The 16129-nt window shown below is 39.3% G+C and overlaps 1 long non-coding RNA gene across 1 annotated transcript in view; it reads left to right on the forward strand.

Annotated features, from left to right (window-relative positions):
- The window catches only part of LOC121020502 (uncharacterized), a 12792-nt gene extending 3066 nt beyond the window's left edge, over window positions 1-9726 (forward strand). The window contains exons 3-4 of the long non-coding RNA XR_005786165.1: window positions 6859-6918; window positions 9500-9726. This is a non-coding gene — a long non-coding RNA (uncharacterized LOC121020502). The remainder of the gene's footprint in view (window positions 1-6858; window positions 6919-9499) is intronic.
- The last annotated feature ends 6403 nt before the right edge of the window (window positions 9727-16129 follow it).

Below are 16129 nucleotides of genomic sequence, written 5' to 3' on the forward strand. Positions count from 1 at the left end.
TGAGCACTGGGTGTTGTATGGAAACCAATTTGACAATAAATTTCATAAAAAAAAAAAAAAAGAAGTGAGTGAGGTGATATATTCAAAGTGCTGAAGGAAAAAGAACCTTGCCAACCAAGAATACTTGAACTGGCAAAGCTGTCTTTCAGAAATAAGAAAGAGACAAAGATTCTTAAACACAACAAAAGCTAAGAGAGTTCATCACCTCTAGATATGCCTTTCAAAAAATGCTAGTGGAAGTTCTTCAAGCAGAAATAAAAGGACACTAAATTGTAACATGAAAACATATATATAAAACTCACTGGTAAAAATAAGTAGTTGAATTCAGAATATTCTAATAATGTAGTAGTGGTATATAAATCACTTAACTCTAGTATAAAAGTTAAAACATAAAAGAATGAAAAAGCTATAGGTATAATAATTTGCTAATGTACATACAATATAAAGAGAAATAAACTGGGACATCGAAAATATAGTGTGGAAGGGCAAGTAAAAGGGTAGATTTTTTGTATTGATGGAAATTAAATATCAGCTTAATATAGGCTGTTAAAACTATTAGATGTTTAATGTAAGTATTGTGGTAATGACAAAGTAGGAACCTATAGTAGATGCACAAAAGATAAAAAGAAAGCAATCTGAGCATACCACTATGGAAAATTATCAAATCACAAAGTTAGACAGTAAGAGGAGAAAAAAGAAACAAAGCAACTACAAAACAGCCAAAAAGAAAAAAAAATTAACGAAATGGCAAAAGTCCTTAATTATCAATAATTAGCATAAATGTAAATAGGTTAAATTCTCCAATCAGTTGGCAGAGTGGGAGAATGGATGAAAAACAAGACTCAACTGTATGCTGTCTGTAACAGACTCACTTCAGCTTTAAGGACACACATAGGCTGAAGGTGAGGGGATGCAAAAAGATATTTCATGCAAATGGAAACCAAAAGAGAGCAGGAGTAGCTATACTTAAATCAGGTAAAATAGACTTTAAGTTAAAAAACTGTAACAAGAGACAAAGAAGGTCATTATATAATGATAAAGGGGTCAATTACTTAAGAGGATACAATAACAGAAAATGCATATGAACTTAAGGTTGAAGCACCTAAATATATTAAGCAAATATTAACAAATCTAAAGAGAGAAATAGACAGTAATAAAATAACAGCAGGGAACTTCAAAATCCCACTTGCAACAATGGATAGATCATCCAGACAGAAAATCAATGAGATAACATTGTACTTCAGCTATACTTTAGACCAAATGGATCCAACAGAACATTCAGTCCAACAGGATCATGATACACATTCTTCTCAAGTGCACACAAAACACTCTCCAGGATAGGTCATATGTTAGATCACAAAACAGGTTAACAAGTTTAAGAAGATTGAAATTATATACAGTATCTTTTTTGGACCACAATGGTATGAGACAAAAAAATAAATAGAAAAAAAAGCTGGGAAATTCACAAATATGGGGAATTAAACAATATAATCCTGAACAACCAATGGATCAAAGATGAAATCAAAAGGGGAATTAAAAAAATATATATTGAGTGGTGCTTAGGTGGCTCAGTTGGTTAAGCATCCAGCTTCGGTCAGGTCATGATCTCATGTTTTGTGGGTTCAAGCCCCACATCGAGCTGTGCTGACAACACAGAGCCTGGATCCTACTTCAGATTCTGTGTCTCCTTCTCTCTCTACCTGCCCCCCCCCCCCCGCCGCCCCTGCTCATGCTTTGTCTCTCTGTTTTTCTCAAAAAATAAAATAAAATAAAATAAAATAAAATAAAATAAAATAAAATAAAATATTTAAAAATAATAACATATATATTGAGACAAACATGGAAAAACAGCATACCAAAACTTAACGGGTGGGCACCTGGGTGACTCCATCTGGTAAGTGTCCGACTTCAGCTCAGGTCATGATCTCGTGGTTTGTGAGTTCGAGCCCTGAATTGGACTCTGTGCGACAGCTCAGAGCCTGAAACCTGCTTTCAGTTCTGTGTCTCCCTCTCTCTCTGCCCCTCTTCCATTCACCCTCTGTGTGTGTCTCTCTCTCAAAAATAAATAAACATTAAAAAATTTTTAAAAAAACTTAAGGGAAGAAGCAAAAGCAGTTTATAAGAGAGTTTATAAAGATAAATGCCTATGTTAGAAAAAAACAGTATCTCCAACCACCTAACTTTATAGTTTAACTAAATAAAGAAGAAAAAACTAAGCCCAGGGTTGGTAGAAGTAAGGAAATAACAGAGAGGACAGCAGAAATAAATAAAATAGACACTAAAAAATAGATAAGATCAATGAAACTAAAAGCTGCTTTTTTGGAAAAGATAAAATGGACAAACCTTTAGCTAGGCTAAATAAGAAAAAAAAGAAGACTTGAATAAAATCAGAAATATTACAATTGATATCACAGGACAATAAGACACTACTATGAATTATTATATGCCAACTAATTGTATAACCTAGAAGGGTGGAAAAATTCCTAGAAACATACAAACTACCAAGATTGAATCAAAGCCAGAGAAGCACATTACTAGAAAAGAAAATTACTAGCTAATATGCATGATGCACATAGATGCAAAAGTCCGCAACAACAAATGAGCAAACTTAATTCAACAGCACATTAAGGGATCATATACCATAATCAAGTGGAATTTATTCCCAAGACACAAGGATGCTTTGATAATATGGAAATCAGTTTTAAATCACATTAATAGAATGAAAGATAAAAATCATATGATAATCTCAATAGATGCAGAAAAAAAACATTTGAAGAAACAACATTCTTTATGGTAAAACACTCAATAAATTAGCTGTAAAAGGAATGTACCTCAACATAGTAAAGATCACATATTAAAAACCCAGGTAACATCATACTCAGTTATGAAAAGGTGAAAGCCTTTTCTTCTAAGATCAGGAACAAGACAAAGATGTGTACCTTTGCCACCTTTATTCAAGATAGTACTGGAAGTCCTAGCCAGAGCAAGAAAAAGATAAAAGGCATCCACATCAGGAAGGAAGAAGTAAAACTCTCTCTGTTTGCAAATGATATAATCTAATATATATAGAAAACCCTGAAGACTCCACCAAAAAAAAAAAAAAAAACTGTTAGAACTAATCAATGAATTTAGTGTAGTTTCAATATATAAAATCAACATACAAATATCAGTTGCATTTGTATATACCATAACAAAATATCTGAAAAAGAAACAGAAAACAACTCCATTTACAATACTTAGGAATCCATTTAACCAAGGAGATAAAAAGCCTGCACTGAAACTGTAAGACTTTGATAAAAGAAATTAGAGAAGATACAAATAAATGGAAAGATATTTGATATTCACAAATTGGGGAATTAATGTCAAAATGTACATACTACTCAAAGCAATCAACAGATTCAACTCAACTGCTATCAAAATTTCAGTGGTATCTTTTACAGAAATATAAAAAGCAATCCTAACCTCTTAGGGACCTACAAAATACCTGAATGGCCAAAGCAGTGTTGAGAAAGAACAAAGTGGGAGATATTACACTTCTTGATTTCAACCATATTACAAAGCTATGGTAATCAAAACAGTATGGTAGGGGAAATGAAAATAGACACTTCAACCAATGGATCAGAATAGAGAGCACAGAAAAAGCCCATTACATATATTGTCAACAGATATTTGACAAGTGTGCCAAGAACACACAATGGGGAAAGGACAATCTCTTCAACAAGTGGTGTTGGGAAAACTAGATATCTTCATGTAGAAGAACAAAACTGGGCCCCCAATACCATTCACAAAAAATTGACTCAAAATGCAGTAAGGACTTAAATGTAAGGCCTGAAGCCATAAAACTCCTAGAGGAAAAGAGAGAAAAAGCTCCTTGGCATTGGTCTTGGCAGTGATTTTTTGGATATGACACCAAAACCCCAAGAAGGAAAAGCAAAAATAAAGAAGAGGGACTACATGAAACTAACAACTTCTTCAGAGCAAAGAAAACAATCAACATAATGAAAAGACAACCTATGGAATGGGAGAAACCATTTGAACAACGTAGATCTGATATGTCTTGAAGCTATAATGTCTGTTGAGGTCCTTTGCCCAGTTTTTAATTGGTTCTCTGCTTTTTTTTGCAAATGCAAATGCAAATGCAAAAAAAGCAGAGAACCAATTAAAAACTGGGCAAAGGACCTCAACAGACATTTTCCCAAAGAGGACACACAAATAGGCAACAGGTACATGAAAAAGTGTTCAACATCACTCATCCTGACGGAAATGCAAATCAAAACCATAATGAGATATCACCTAAACCTGTTATTTCAAAAGACAAAAGATTTCAAAAAGACAAAAAACAACAAGTGTTGGTAAAGATGTGGAGAAAAAGGAACGTTGTGCACTGTTGGGGGAAATATAAATTAGTGCAGTCACTATGGGAAACAGAATGGAGATTTCTCAAGAAATTAAAAGTAGAACTACCATATAATTTGGAAAATCCACTTCTGAATACATACCTGAAGGAAATGAACTTAGTATCTCAAAAAGAGATATCTGCACTCTCAAGTTAATTACAGATTTATTCACAATAGCCAAGATATGGAAACCCAAGTGTCCATCAACAGATGAATGGGTATTATTAAAATGTCCATACTACCCAAAGCAATCTACAGATTCAAGGTAATCCTTTATCAAAATTTCAATGGTATCATACATACACGCACATATATGTATACACATGCACATATGTATGTACATATGCACATATGTATACATATATGTATATATGTATGTCATACATATATGTATGTATGTATATATAATGTATGATGCATACACATATGGAATATTATTCAGCCACAAAAAGGAAATCCTACTATTCATGACAATACAGATGAATCTTGAGGGCATTGTGCTAAGTGAAATAAGCCAGACACAGACAAATACTGTATGATCTCACTTATAAGTTTAACCAAAAAAAATTAATTTGAACTCCTAGAAACAGAGAAGAATGGTGGCTGCCCAGGGCTGAGGGGTAAAATAGGGAGAGATTGGTCAAAGGCTACAGATTTTAGTTATAAGACAAATGAGTTCTGGGGATATAATGTACAGTATTGTGACTATAGTTAACAACACTATTGTATACGTGAAAGTTGCTAAGAGACTAGATCTTAAGTGTTCTCACCACACACACACATACACACACCCACAGTCGTTACTATGTAAGATGATGGACATAAGTATTCATTAACTAAATTGTGGTCATCATTTCACACTATATACATATTTCTTTAAAAAATTTTTTTAATGTTTTATTTATTTTTGAGAGAGAGAGAGTGTGAGTGGGGGAGGGCAGAGAGAGAGAGAGAGAGAGAGAGAGAGAGAGAGAGACAGGGAGATGCAGAATTTGAAGCAGGCTCCAGGCTCTGAGCTGTCAGCACAGAGCCCACTGCAGGGCTGGAACTCATGAACTGTGAGATCATTACCTGAGCTAAAGTCAGATGCTTAACGGACTGAGCCACTCAGGCACCCCACAATGTATACATATTTCAGTCTTGACGTTGTACACTTTTAAAATACGCAATTTTATTTGTGAACACAGCTGGAAAAAAACCCTATCTTGAATCCAAAGGTAATGGGAGGCAGAGGAGGGTTGATGTGACCTCCTTCCACCCAACCTTCAACTTGTGAGTTGTTCTTCTGGGGTGGGCTAGTATTCTGTTAGACTGATAAATGTGAAAATAAATTGTGAAGCATTACTAATAAGGATAAACCATTGTCTTGCCTTCAGGGAATCTTGGGGAGACAGGGATCAGAAGGGAAACGAGAGACACGATCTTGGAAATGACAGGCCAGTTCAAACTCCTAGTTTAACTCTTTGAGTGGATTAATGTGGAGAAACACTTCTGATATAGAAGGATGTTTTTATTATTGCCCATTAGAGAATGTCTGAGTATCCCTCCAGAACTCCCATCCTTCAGTTCTATGAGTAAGAATGTGTGTGCATGCACGTGTGTGCATCTGTGTGTATGTGTAGATACAGGGTGAAATCAGCACATTCTCCACGGCCCAGTAGAATAATAGAGACATTGTGGGAATGGCTAAGAAGCTGTAAGAGCTGGTAGAGAATGAAGGAGTGGTTGGCTGAGGTGGTGGTACATGTGTGTATCTGCAGGAAGTGGAGAAAGAATTTCTTTGTCCTGGTTTGGAATTCCTCCTCATCTGGACATGTCTCCAACTTCAGTGACGTGTCCTTTTTTTGTGCTTTACTTGGGGCCCAGGGGAACCTGACAGCCTCAAACACACAGCCTGTCCCAAGGGCTCTGCAGAGAAGCTGAGAAAGCCTGTACATGGCACCCAATGAAATAAGATGTCACTGGAAGAGTTAGCCTCTAGTGACTCATTTCATGCTAGCCTCTAGTGACTAGAGTATTAAATGAGACAGAACATGTGAAGAGTTTAGCTCAGTGGCTGACACATAAGCATACAGTAAATGACACCTTTTAATATTGCAGCAGAGACAGGGCTGGAATCTGAATCTCTGACTCTAGCATAGTGTCATAGTCTGCCTCCCCGACCCAGCACACGCTCATGGCTGCTACTTCTTTTCATCCTTCTCGGCTCCCTGTGAGCCACACTGTCATCATGCTATGCTGTCTGCCTCTGAATGAAGATGAGTAACAACACAGGTCAGATCGCAGGCTTGTGAGGCAGGGCTGGGGGAGGCTGAGCAGGGGTCCTGAGGCTTCATGTGCTCAGGCATGGAAGCTTTTCCTGTATTTTGCAATGCAGAAGCTGGAGGGAATATTGTCCCTAATTAGAAAGTCAGCAAGTACAGGCTCTGGGATTCCCACCATGCTTCTCCCCCTTGAACAGGAAGCAGCTTCTGACCCTCAGCGGTGCTGACCAGGGAGGCAGTAGTGGCCGGAAAAGCAGGTGAGTGCTTCAGGAGACAGACCTGGGGGCATATCCTGCAGCCAATCAGACCACCTGGGTGAACTTTGGCAAGTTACTTTTACCTTTTGTAGCCTTAGTCTTTCCCCTGCTGCAAAGCAGATGTAATCAATATTTGCAGAGAGGCTATGCAGAAACAAGGTGGCATATGTGTAGTGCCTAGAGCATTGAGGTCTGGAGAAGGGGTGGATAGGGATATGTTTCTTGCTTCCCCCCCAACGTGAGCTACTCTGGCTAAGAGGATTGGGGATGACTATTCCCTCATGATAGATTGGAATGCAGAATGCCGATTGCAGGGCATCAAATGCTGCTCAGAACCATGCTGTGGGCTCATTATGAGTGTTTGTGACTACACAGAAATGATGGTTCCGTGTGGGCTTCATGGTCAGAAAAAACGCAATGGAACAGGCTGGAAATGATGTGGGCCTTCAAGGACAGATAGGATTTGGGGTGGGAGGACAGGACAGAGAGGGGTGATCGTTGAGCAAATGTTCAGAGGAAGGAATGTGTTGCCTTTTCAGTGGTCAATGAGGAAACCAGCCAAGTGGGAACAGAGGTTTTGCTCACACAAATGTGGGAGAGGATCCTGGTGCCTTGTCTTGCCTCCTTAATTGAAATGACTTATTGGAGTCTCCATTTTCCGGACCAGGTTGTTAGCCCATGAGAACAGAGATTTGTATCACTAGGACCTGGCACATAGATAGAATAGATAGAACCTATTAGATAGAATAGATAAATCTATTAGATAAATCTAATAGAGAGAATAGATAAACCAATGAATCCATGAGAGAGTGTGTAGACATATTGGAAAAGGTGGGTCAGATTGTGGAAAGATTGTGGTCAGATAGTGGAAAATCTGGGGTAGGTACTGGGAGTCCACTGAAAGTTTTGTATGGGGGTACATCTCTCTGAAGAGGATGTTTTAGGAAATAATATCCTGAGAGCCATATGGAAGATGGGTTGAAGGGCAGAGGGTTTGTAGAGAGAGCAGTGAGACTGAGGTCAGTGAGAAGGTAGCTGGGGTCATGGAGGCATCAAATGGTGAGGTCATGGACTCATCTTTATCAGTGGAGATGAGATGGAAAAGAAGGCACGAGAAAAAAAAATAAATGTAATAAGGGCTCCACACATATTTTAACACTGTGCCCTCTTCTGATGGTTTCTGCCATTCTTAAGATTTGGCCTATTTTTCCCTTCTCTTGAATAATGACAGTAAAATTCATACAGGAGTCCAAACAATTAAGAAGAGGAGAGAAAAAGCCAAAACTTCCCACTGTTTTGTCCATCTGACTTGGCTTTGGAAAGAGGAGGGGACAGGGATAAAAGGGAGGGCACTGGGAGCTGGGTCTGGGCTGATGACCAGGCTGAGCCAGAGGGTGGGGCTCAGGGCTTCAACACAGTTACAACAGCATTCTCTTCTTTGGAAAAGGTGGAAATTCCCGACTTTACTGGTATGCAGTGAGAGGCAGAAATGAGAGGACGAATAGCTTATTTTCTGCCCAGTTAGAAATGGTTACACACAGTGTCTAAGGATTTTATAAAGTCCTCTCTAGGGACAAGACTCCAGGGAGAATATAACCCAAGGGAATATTCTTGCTTGAAGAACAGGGCTTGAAGAGCAGGGAGTTGAAAATTTCATCATAAATGCAAGCAATCTTCCTCAGATCAAAGGCCCTTGCATTGGGGTATGTTTTACCTTGTTGCAACTTCAGGTGGTCAGAGACCAGTGGTTGGATAAGATCTACCTTCAAGGAGATACATAGACAACAGAAGCCAGACAGTTCCAGTTACTACCTCAGAAAGGGAACCAAGAACTGGGTTGAAGATGGGAAAAACCAAGCATGATTTTTTAAGCCTGGAATCTCCACATCTGTAGTTTTTATTGTATCTTGTTTGTTCCTGGTCTTTATCAGCTGAAAAACCTCACAAACAAAATTGTCCTATATGCCTGTCTTCAGGATTGTTGGAAAGGATTTTCAGCCAGTCTTGGGAGCAGAAGAACCAGAGGCGACCATGAGGTGGGGACAGCCATTAAAGAAGAGAGGAACACCAGATGGTCCTGAGGCCTTTGTCAATAAAGGAAAAGGAGAACATATAATTAGAGGCTGTAATGGTAAATTTGATATATTAACTTGGCTAAGCCATGGTGCCCAATATATATGTAGTCAAAGATTATTCTGGATGTGTTTGTGAGGGTATTTTTGGATAGGTTTTTGGATAGGTTTTAGGATTATAGGTTAATCCTATAAACTGATGGACTTTGAGTAAAGCAGATTTCCCTCCATAATATGACTGGGCATCATTCAATCAGATGAAGGCCTGAATAGAACAAAAGACAGAGGGGCGCCTGGGTGGTTGGTTCAGTGGGTTAAGCATCTGACTTCAGCTCAGGTCATGATCTCACGGTCTGTGAGTTCGAGCCCCGCGTCGGGCTCTGTGCTGACAACTCAGAGCCCAGAGCCTGCTTCAGATTCTGTGTCTCCCTCTCTCTCTGCCCCTCCCCCACTCACACTCTGTCTCTTTCTCTCTCTCTCAAAAATAAACATTTAAAAAAATTCTAAAGAAAAGAACAAAAGACTGACCATCCTCAAGCAAGAGGGAATTCTGTCAACAGACGGCATTTGCAACATGGGTTCTTCCCTGGGTTTCCATACGGATGACCTTCAAACTGGAAATGCAACATGGGATTTTCTCTGGATCTCCAGACTGCCAGCTTATCCTGCAAATTTTGGATTTGGCAGTCTCCATGATCATGTAGCCAATTACTCAAAATAAATCTATACATAAATATGTGTCTGTTTATTTATTTATTTTTACATTATATATACACATTTACATAAATACATGTATATAATAAATATATGTATAAATATATGTGTATATACACATCCAGTTTGTTGTGTTTCCCTGAAGAACCCTAAGTAGTACAGAACCTTAGTTATGGCAATTCTACAGATTTCTAGTCCTTCATTCCTATGATTGCACCCAGACAGGAGAAGAAACCAGCAGGAGTGGGCAGACTCCTCAGAGTCAGAGCCCCTAACTAACTTCATCATTCCTGCTTACTTTGGTCATCTGTGCTATCAGCAAAGTTTGGATGAGTTCAAGACATAGACAATTCTAAGTACATAGAAACTTCAAAGAAGTATTTGCTATCTTTATTAGGGATGTTTGAATATTATTTAGATAAAGGAAAGAATGATGATTATTTGCCATATAGGATTCTCTTGACTCAGCATTAGAAAACACATAGGAAACAGAGGGTACAACATTAGAACAACATTTCTCTTTGATAATGAACTACTCTGAAGTAGGTGATTAAACCCCAAGTATTCTAGTTTATCTTAGTATTCTGGTTCAACAGTTTCAGACAATTAGCATCTCTGACTTGGTGCAATGCAATGCATGGCTTTATGCTTTGGACCATGTTTGTTGAATGGTTGTCCTGCTAGTTCAGGTTGAACAGGGACCAGAACTGGACAAGTTGAGGGGAAGTAGACTACTGAATCATGTTCAGCAGAGAAAATAAAGCATATGTCTCTGTAGCCAGAAGTTATTTCTGAGAAACATAAGGATGTGCCAGGTGGTCTGAGAATCATTTCTGAACATGAGCCCAAGTACTAGTCATGATTTCACCTGAGGCCACCAGGAAGGTAAGAGGTGAGCTGCACCTCAGCAAATAGAGGAAGGGTCTGAAGTTCAGTTTGGCTCCAGCAATTTTAGTGCTGAAAGAAAATGCCAGGCTAATAGGCTTAGTCTTGAATTCTGACATTGTCCCATGGTGGAGAGAGGGTGCAGAGAGAAATTTCTAGCCAAAACACAGAAGGAAATTTCAAACCTTGTCATTGAAATAACACATCCTTAAATTCTCTTCAAATGCTAGCAGTGAAAATGAAACTTTGGACAGTGAGTTTTTAGTGACAAGAAAGTAGACCTCATATGACATATACTCTGGTTTTACTAAATTACTTGCTAAACTTTATTTATTGGTTGATTGATCGATTGATTGCTTAACTCTTAAAAGGCCATGATCTCTCCCCCTTCTGAGTCTTGCCCCAGGTTTGGAGTCATCTGGAGACTACCTAACTCCTCTTTGACCATTAGGTCTTTACAAGGATTCTTCTGGAATCCTTTCTTCTTCCTTCTATATGCCACCATGGCCTTGCTGCTTATTTCTCTTGATTCTTCTCATGTAATGAATTATTGCTTCCTAAACCATATAATCCTTGAGGGAAGAAATGTGACATGTGTAGTTATATCTCCGGTGCCTGAAACAGGGACAGGGCCTGCCACCATGTAACCGGCTTCCTTTTTCCCCCATAGTGTTATCCTTGCCACAGACCCCCTTAGATCAGATTCAGTCTTAAAGCATAGGCACTATACGACTTACCTGTTCTTATCCCCCTGCTCCCATTGTTGGACTTTCTTTGATCCTAGAAATCCACTTCCTGCATTTATTCCTTATTATATCATCCTTGCCTACTACCCATGTTCTTCCAAGAATGGATTTCCTTTCTTTGGACCTCAATTTTCCTTTACTGTATCAGATACCTGCAACTAGGTCTCCTCATTTCTGATGCTAATGGAGGTTTGTGGCCTCCATTAGAACTTGTGTCTATCAGCTGCTTATAACACTTGGCTTAGATATGACCCTAGACCCTAGGCCTCATCTGAGCTATCACCAAATGGGGATTTTGCCTTGCATCTCCTCGTCAGCCTGTTTTAGACCTAACTTTAAGCTCATGTCCTGTAATAACTGACCCCTGGTATTGCCATGTGTTCTAATACTGGGTTCTCCCATGGTCCTTTGGCACCTCTTGGACTCCAGATCCTGGCCCTCCTGAATCTACCTATTCTCAGGAGCTCCTAAATGTTCAGGATGGGCTGTGAGTGCAATTCCATAAGCCTAAAAAGATGAACAGTAATGTCTCAGAAACATACTCAAAGGCCTTGACTTTCTATATTTGGATATTTAAAAGCTCCCCCCCCCCCCACATATTGCAAACCAAAAACCAGCTGTGCTCTACCAAGAAAAAGCCCAATTGTATTTATGCAGGTGGAATCCTACTCCTGTAATGTAGAGCTCTGTCATACATAGGTCCAATATGGTTCCTCAAAGATGTCTACAGCCTCATACCTAGAACCTGGGCATACCTTCCTTGGCGAAAGGAGGTTTGCCGATGTATTTCAACCTACTCACTTTAAGATAGGGGAGATTATCCAGGTGGGCCCAATATAATCATCTGGGCCCTTACAAAGTAGAGAACTTTCTCTGGATGGAGTCAGAGAGATGCAGCAGAAGGGGAAGTCAGGGAGATTCCTGTTGTGAGAGGGATTCAATGTGTCTTTGCTGGTTTTGAAATGTAGGAGCCATATTCAAGGACTCAAGAGAGGACTCGAGGAGAAAAGGGTGGCCCCTTCTTGAAGCCAGCCAGCAAAGGAAAAGGGACCTCATTTCTGCAACCATAAGGCATTGAATTTGCCAATAATCTGAGTGAGCTTGGAAGCAGATTCTTCTCCAGAGCACCTCCTAAGAGATGTGGTTCTGCTGATAGCTTGATTTCACCCCTGTGAGACTCTAATAAGAGGACCCAGGCAAGCTATACTGTACCTACACTTGTGAGTTACAGAATTGTGAGATAATAAATGTGAGCTACAACTTTATGTGATTTGTTCTGGCAACAATAGAAAACTAATAGAGGCCTCTGTCAAGGTCAAAGCCTGTGGGAAGATTGACCATTTTCTTCTACCAAGATTCTCGGGCTGCAAAGCACTCTTTAAAGCTGTTCCTTGTCTACCTGGTGAGCGAAGAAAACCCCAGGAGCTGATTAGGAACTTTCCTTAGCACAACATATTTGGAGTCCCACCTCCTTCCTGGGGAGACAGAATTTGGTCATTTCATCACCCCACCAAGGGAGCTTGCCCAGCCTAGCCGGACTCCAAGGAAGCTGTCATAAGAAAGGTGAACATTCATTTCATGCGTCCGCCATCTCCAGCTGTAGAGTGTGGCTTATTTTGCAGCAAAAGCAAAGCATCCAGTCAAATGTTTCTGAGAAAGACCTGTGAAGCAGGTGAGTCACCTCTCTGAAGACTGCCTCCTATCCAGCAAGGTGAAATAGTCTTCTACAGAAATAGGGCCAGAAAAAAAGAGCTCTGGTGGTTTTGTCCTGGATTCCTTGTGAATGGCTTCCTTGGGTATAGCCCATTACTAATTAGGCCAGCTCCAGGGATTAGCTCTGTAGGCAGGCCAATTAACTTCAGTCTACTCCATGGAGAAAGACTCTATCTCGTTCAAAATGCCTTCACCGAGCACCTAATATTGCCAGGCCCTGTGCCAGGGGTTAGGGGGACAAAGAAAAACAAAAAGTCAGATCCCACCCACATAATTTCACAATATAGTGGGGAGATGGGCCTGTAAACAATTATCATAGTTACAAAGAATGGTGAACTGATGTTACATGAAAAGTATAGGAAATCTTCCACGTGCAGAGGTAGAAAATGTTAATTCTGCCTGCATATTCCAGAGGAGTCTTCACAAGAGAGATGACATTTAAGCTAGACTTTGATGGAGAGGCAGGGACAAATAATAATTGATGGCATATATTTGGTGCTTTATATTTTATAATTTCAGTGGAATTTTCATAGACTGAGCATAACAAAGGTGTTTTAATGCAGGAATTGGTAGGGTCAGGCATAAATAAGCATAAAGAAGTAAAAATTCATGATGATTCTTGTGAGTAGGTATTCTCATTGATTACTAGGGGATTATTGCTTCTAGTTCCTCTCAGTATACAGGGAATAGATCCTGATATACACCTGCACTTATGTCTGTGTTTATTTCTTTTTTATTTTTAATTTTTTTAATGTTTATTTATTTTTGAGAGAGGGAGAGACAGAGTACCAGCTGGGGAGGGACTGAGAGAGAGAGGGAGACACAGAATCCAAAGCAGGCTCCAGGCTCTGAGCTGTCAGCACAGATCCCTACGCAGGGCTTGAACTCACAAACCGTGAGATCATGATCTGAGCCTAAGTCAGACACTCAACTGACTAAGTCACCCAGGTGCCCCTGTCTGTGTTTATTTCTATATCCATCTACACATATTGAAATCTCTGAGTTCACACCAAAGTCTTCAGTTCCAAACAAAACCTCAGTGTTTAGTTTTTTCCCTTTCCATATTTCTAAATTTCTTCTTCAGCAGTGAAATGTAGCCTGTCTTAGTCTGTTCAGGCTATAACAAAAATATCATAGGGGCATCTGGGTGGCTCAGTTGGTTAAGCATCTGACTTCGGCTCAGGTCATGATCTCACGGTTGGTGGGTTCAAGCTCCATGTCAGGCTCTGTGCTGACAGCTCAGAGCCTGGAGCCTGCTTTGGATTCTGTGTCTCCTTCTCTCTCTGCCACTTGCCTGCTCACTCTCTCTTTCTCTCTCTCAAACATAAATAAACATTTTAAAAAATATCATAAACTGGGTGGCCTATAAAGGACCAAAATTTATTTCTCTTAGTTCCAGAGGCTGGGAAGTCCAAGATAAAGGTGCCAGCCTTTATCAGTGTCTGGTAAAAGCTTGCTTCCTGGTCCACAGACAGCTATCTTCTTGCTGTGCCTTCACATGGCAGAATGGGGCAAGGATGCTCTCTTTAAAAGGGCACTAATACCATTCATGATGTCTCCACTCTTATAACCTAGTCACCTCCTAAAGACCCCACCTCCTAATACCATCACACTGGGGACTAGGATTTCAACATGTGAATTTTGTGGGAGGGGAACACAAACATCTAGTACATAGCATAGCCCGGTATGAACAGCATGGCTGGAGAATAAGGTATATTGAGAAAGAGAGAACAGATGTGAAAGTGGTTTGGTATCTGCTTAGGAAGGACCTTGAGGGTCATGACTTTATCTTTTATGTATTGGTAAGTTGTTCAAGGTTTCTGAAGAAAGAATAATAAGATATTGCCACAAGAGTAAAATTAACAGAACTCTCAGTAGAATTAAATAAGACTATTAGGAAGAAAAGGAAAGACTGGGGGAAATTCTTGCAGATTTGTAAAAATTGTCTAGGATTGTCTTCAACTTAGTTATATGATTACTCCACTCAGTCCTACTGAGTGTGCCCCACTGTGATGAACTAAGCATATTCCTTTACTCTCTAGTCCACTTTTTTCTTGGAATCTGAAAGTCACAGGCTCTAGAAGATATCCAATGCACATATTTCCTGTTAGTAAACAGGATCCACTTAATTTACTCACAAGCAAGATTTCCACGTATGTATTTTATAAATGGAAAGGATTTATTAAAATGGGAGTATGATTCATTGTTAGAGGATCCTAGAACACTTTTTCAATGACTATGAACAAGTCAGGAAGTTTTTGGTGGCAAATGATTCAAAACCCAACACAACTAGCTTAAATGGTAAGGAATTTTAATGGTTTCTGTACCTGGAAGTCCAAAGGAAGGCTAGGTTCTGGCTGACTTAATCCAGTGGCTCTGGACCCACATGCCTGGTTCCTCTTAGCTCTGTTTTCCTCTTAAGCTTGTAGCAACACCACTCTGGATCTCATATCAATGTCCAATGTTATTCAGAAGAGAAAGAATCTATTCAGGAAGAAGAACAACTTTTCTAGAAGTTTCCTGCAATGGTCTCCTTGTACCTTAAGACAAACATTTTCACATTTTTTCCTTTATTTATATTTTTTGTTTTTAAAACCATCTTAAATTTACAGAAAAATTGCAAAACAGTACGAGGACTTTTTTCTCTGAAGTATTTGAGAGTAATTTGTCAATCTGAAGTTCCATCCATCAGAATAATTTAGTGCATGTTTCTTGTGAACAAGCACATTCTCCTACAAATTCTCACCCACAGACTCCATTTGAGTTTTACTACTCATCCCAATAATGTCCTTTACAGAATTCTTGACTTTTGTGACTTAGACATTTTAAAAGGAGGTAACCCAGTGATTTTATAGAATAGCCCTCAATTTGAATTTATCTGATGTTTCCTCAGTATTGGATTCAGGTTTTCCATCTTTGGCAGGAATAGCACAAAAATGATACTGTATTTATTTCCTTATATCCTATCATCTGGCATGTGATTTCAATCTGTTTAATTAAAATGCTTATTTTGATCACTTGATTAAAGTCATTATCTACCAGATTTTGTACTGCAGAGTTACTCCATTTTCCTGTGGAATT

Source organism: Herpailurus yagouaroundi, unplaced genomic scaffold, assembly GCF_014898765.1.
Source record: "Herpailurus yagouaroundi ecotype Mexico unplaced genomic scaffold, PumYag 250, whole genome shotgun sequence".
In the NCBI taxonomy this organism is placed as follows: Eukaryota; Metazoa; Chordata; class Mammalia; order Carnivora; family Felidae; genus Herpailurus; species Herpailurus yagouaroundi.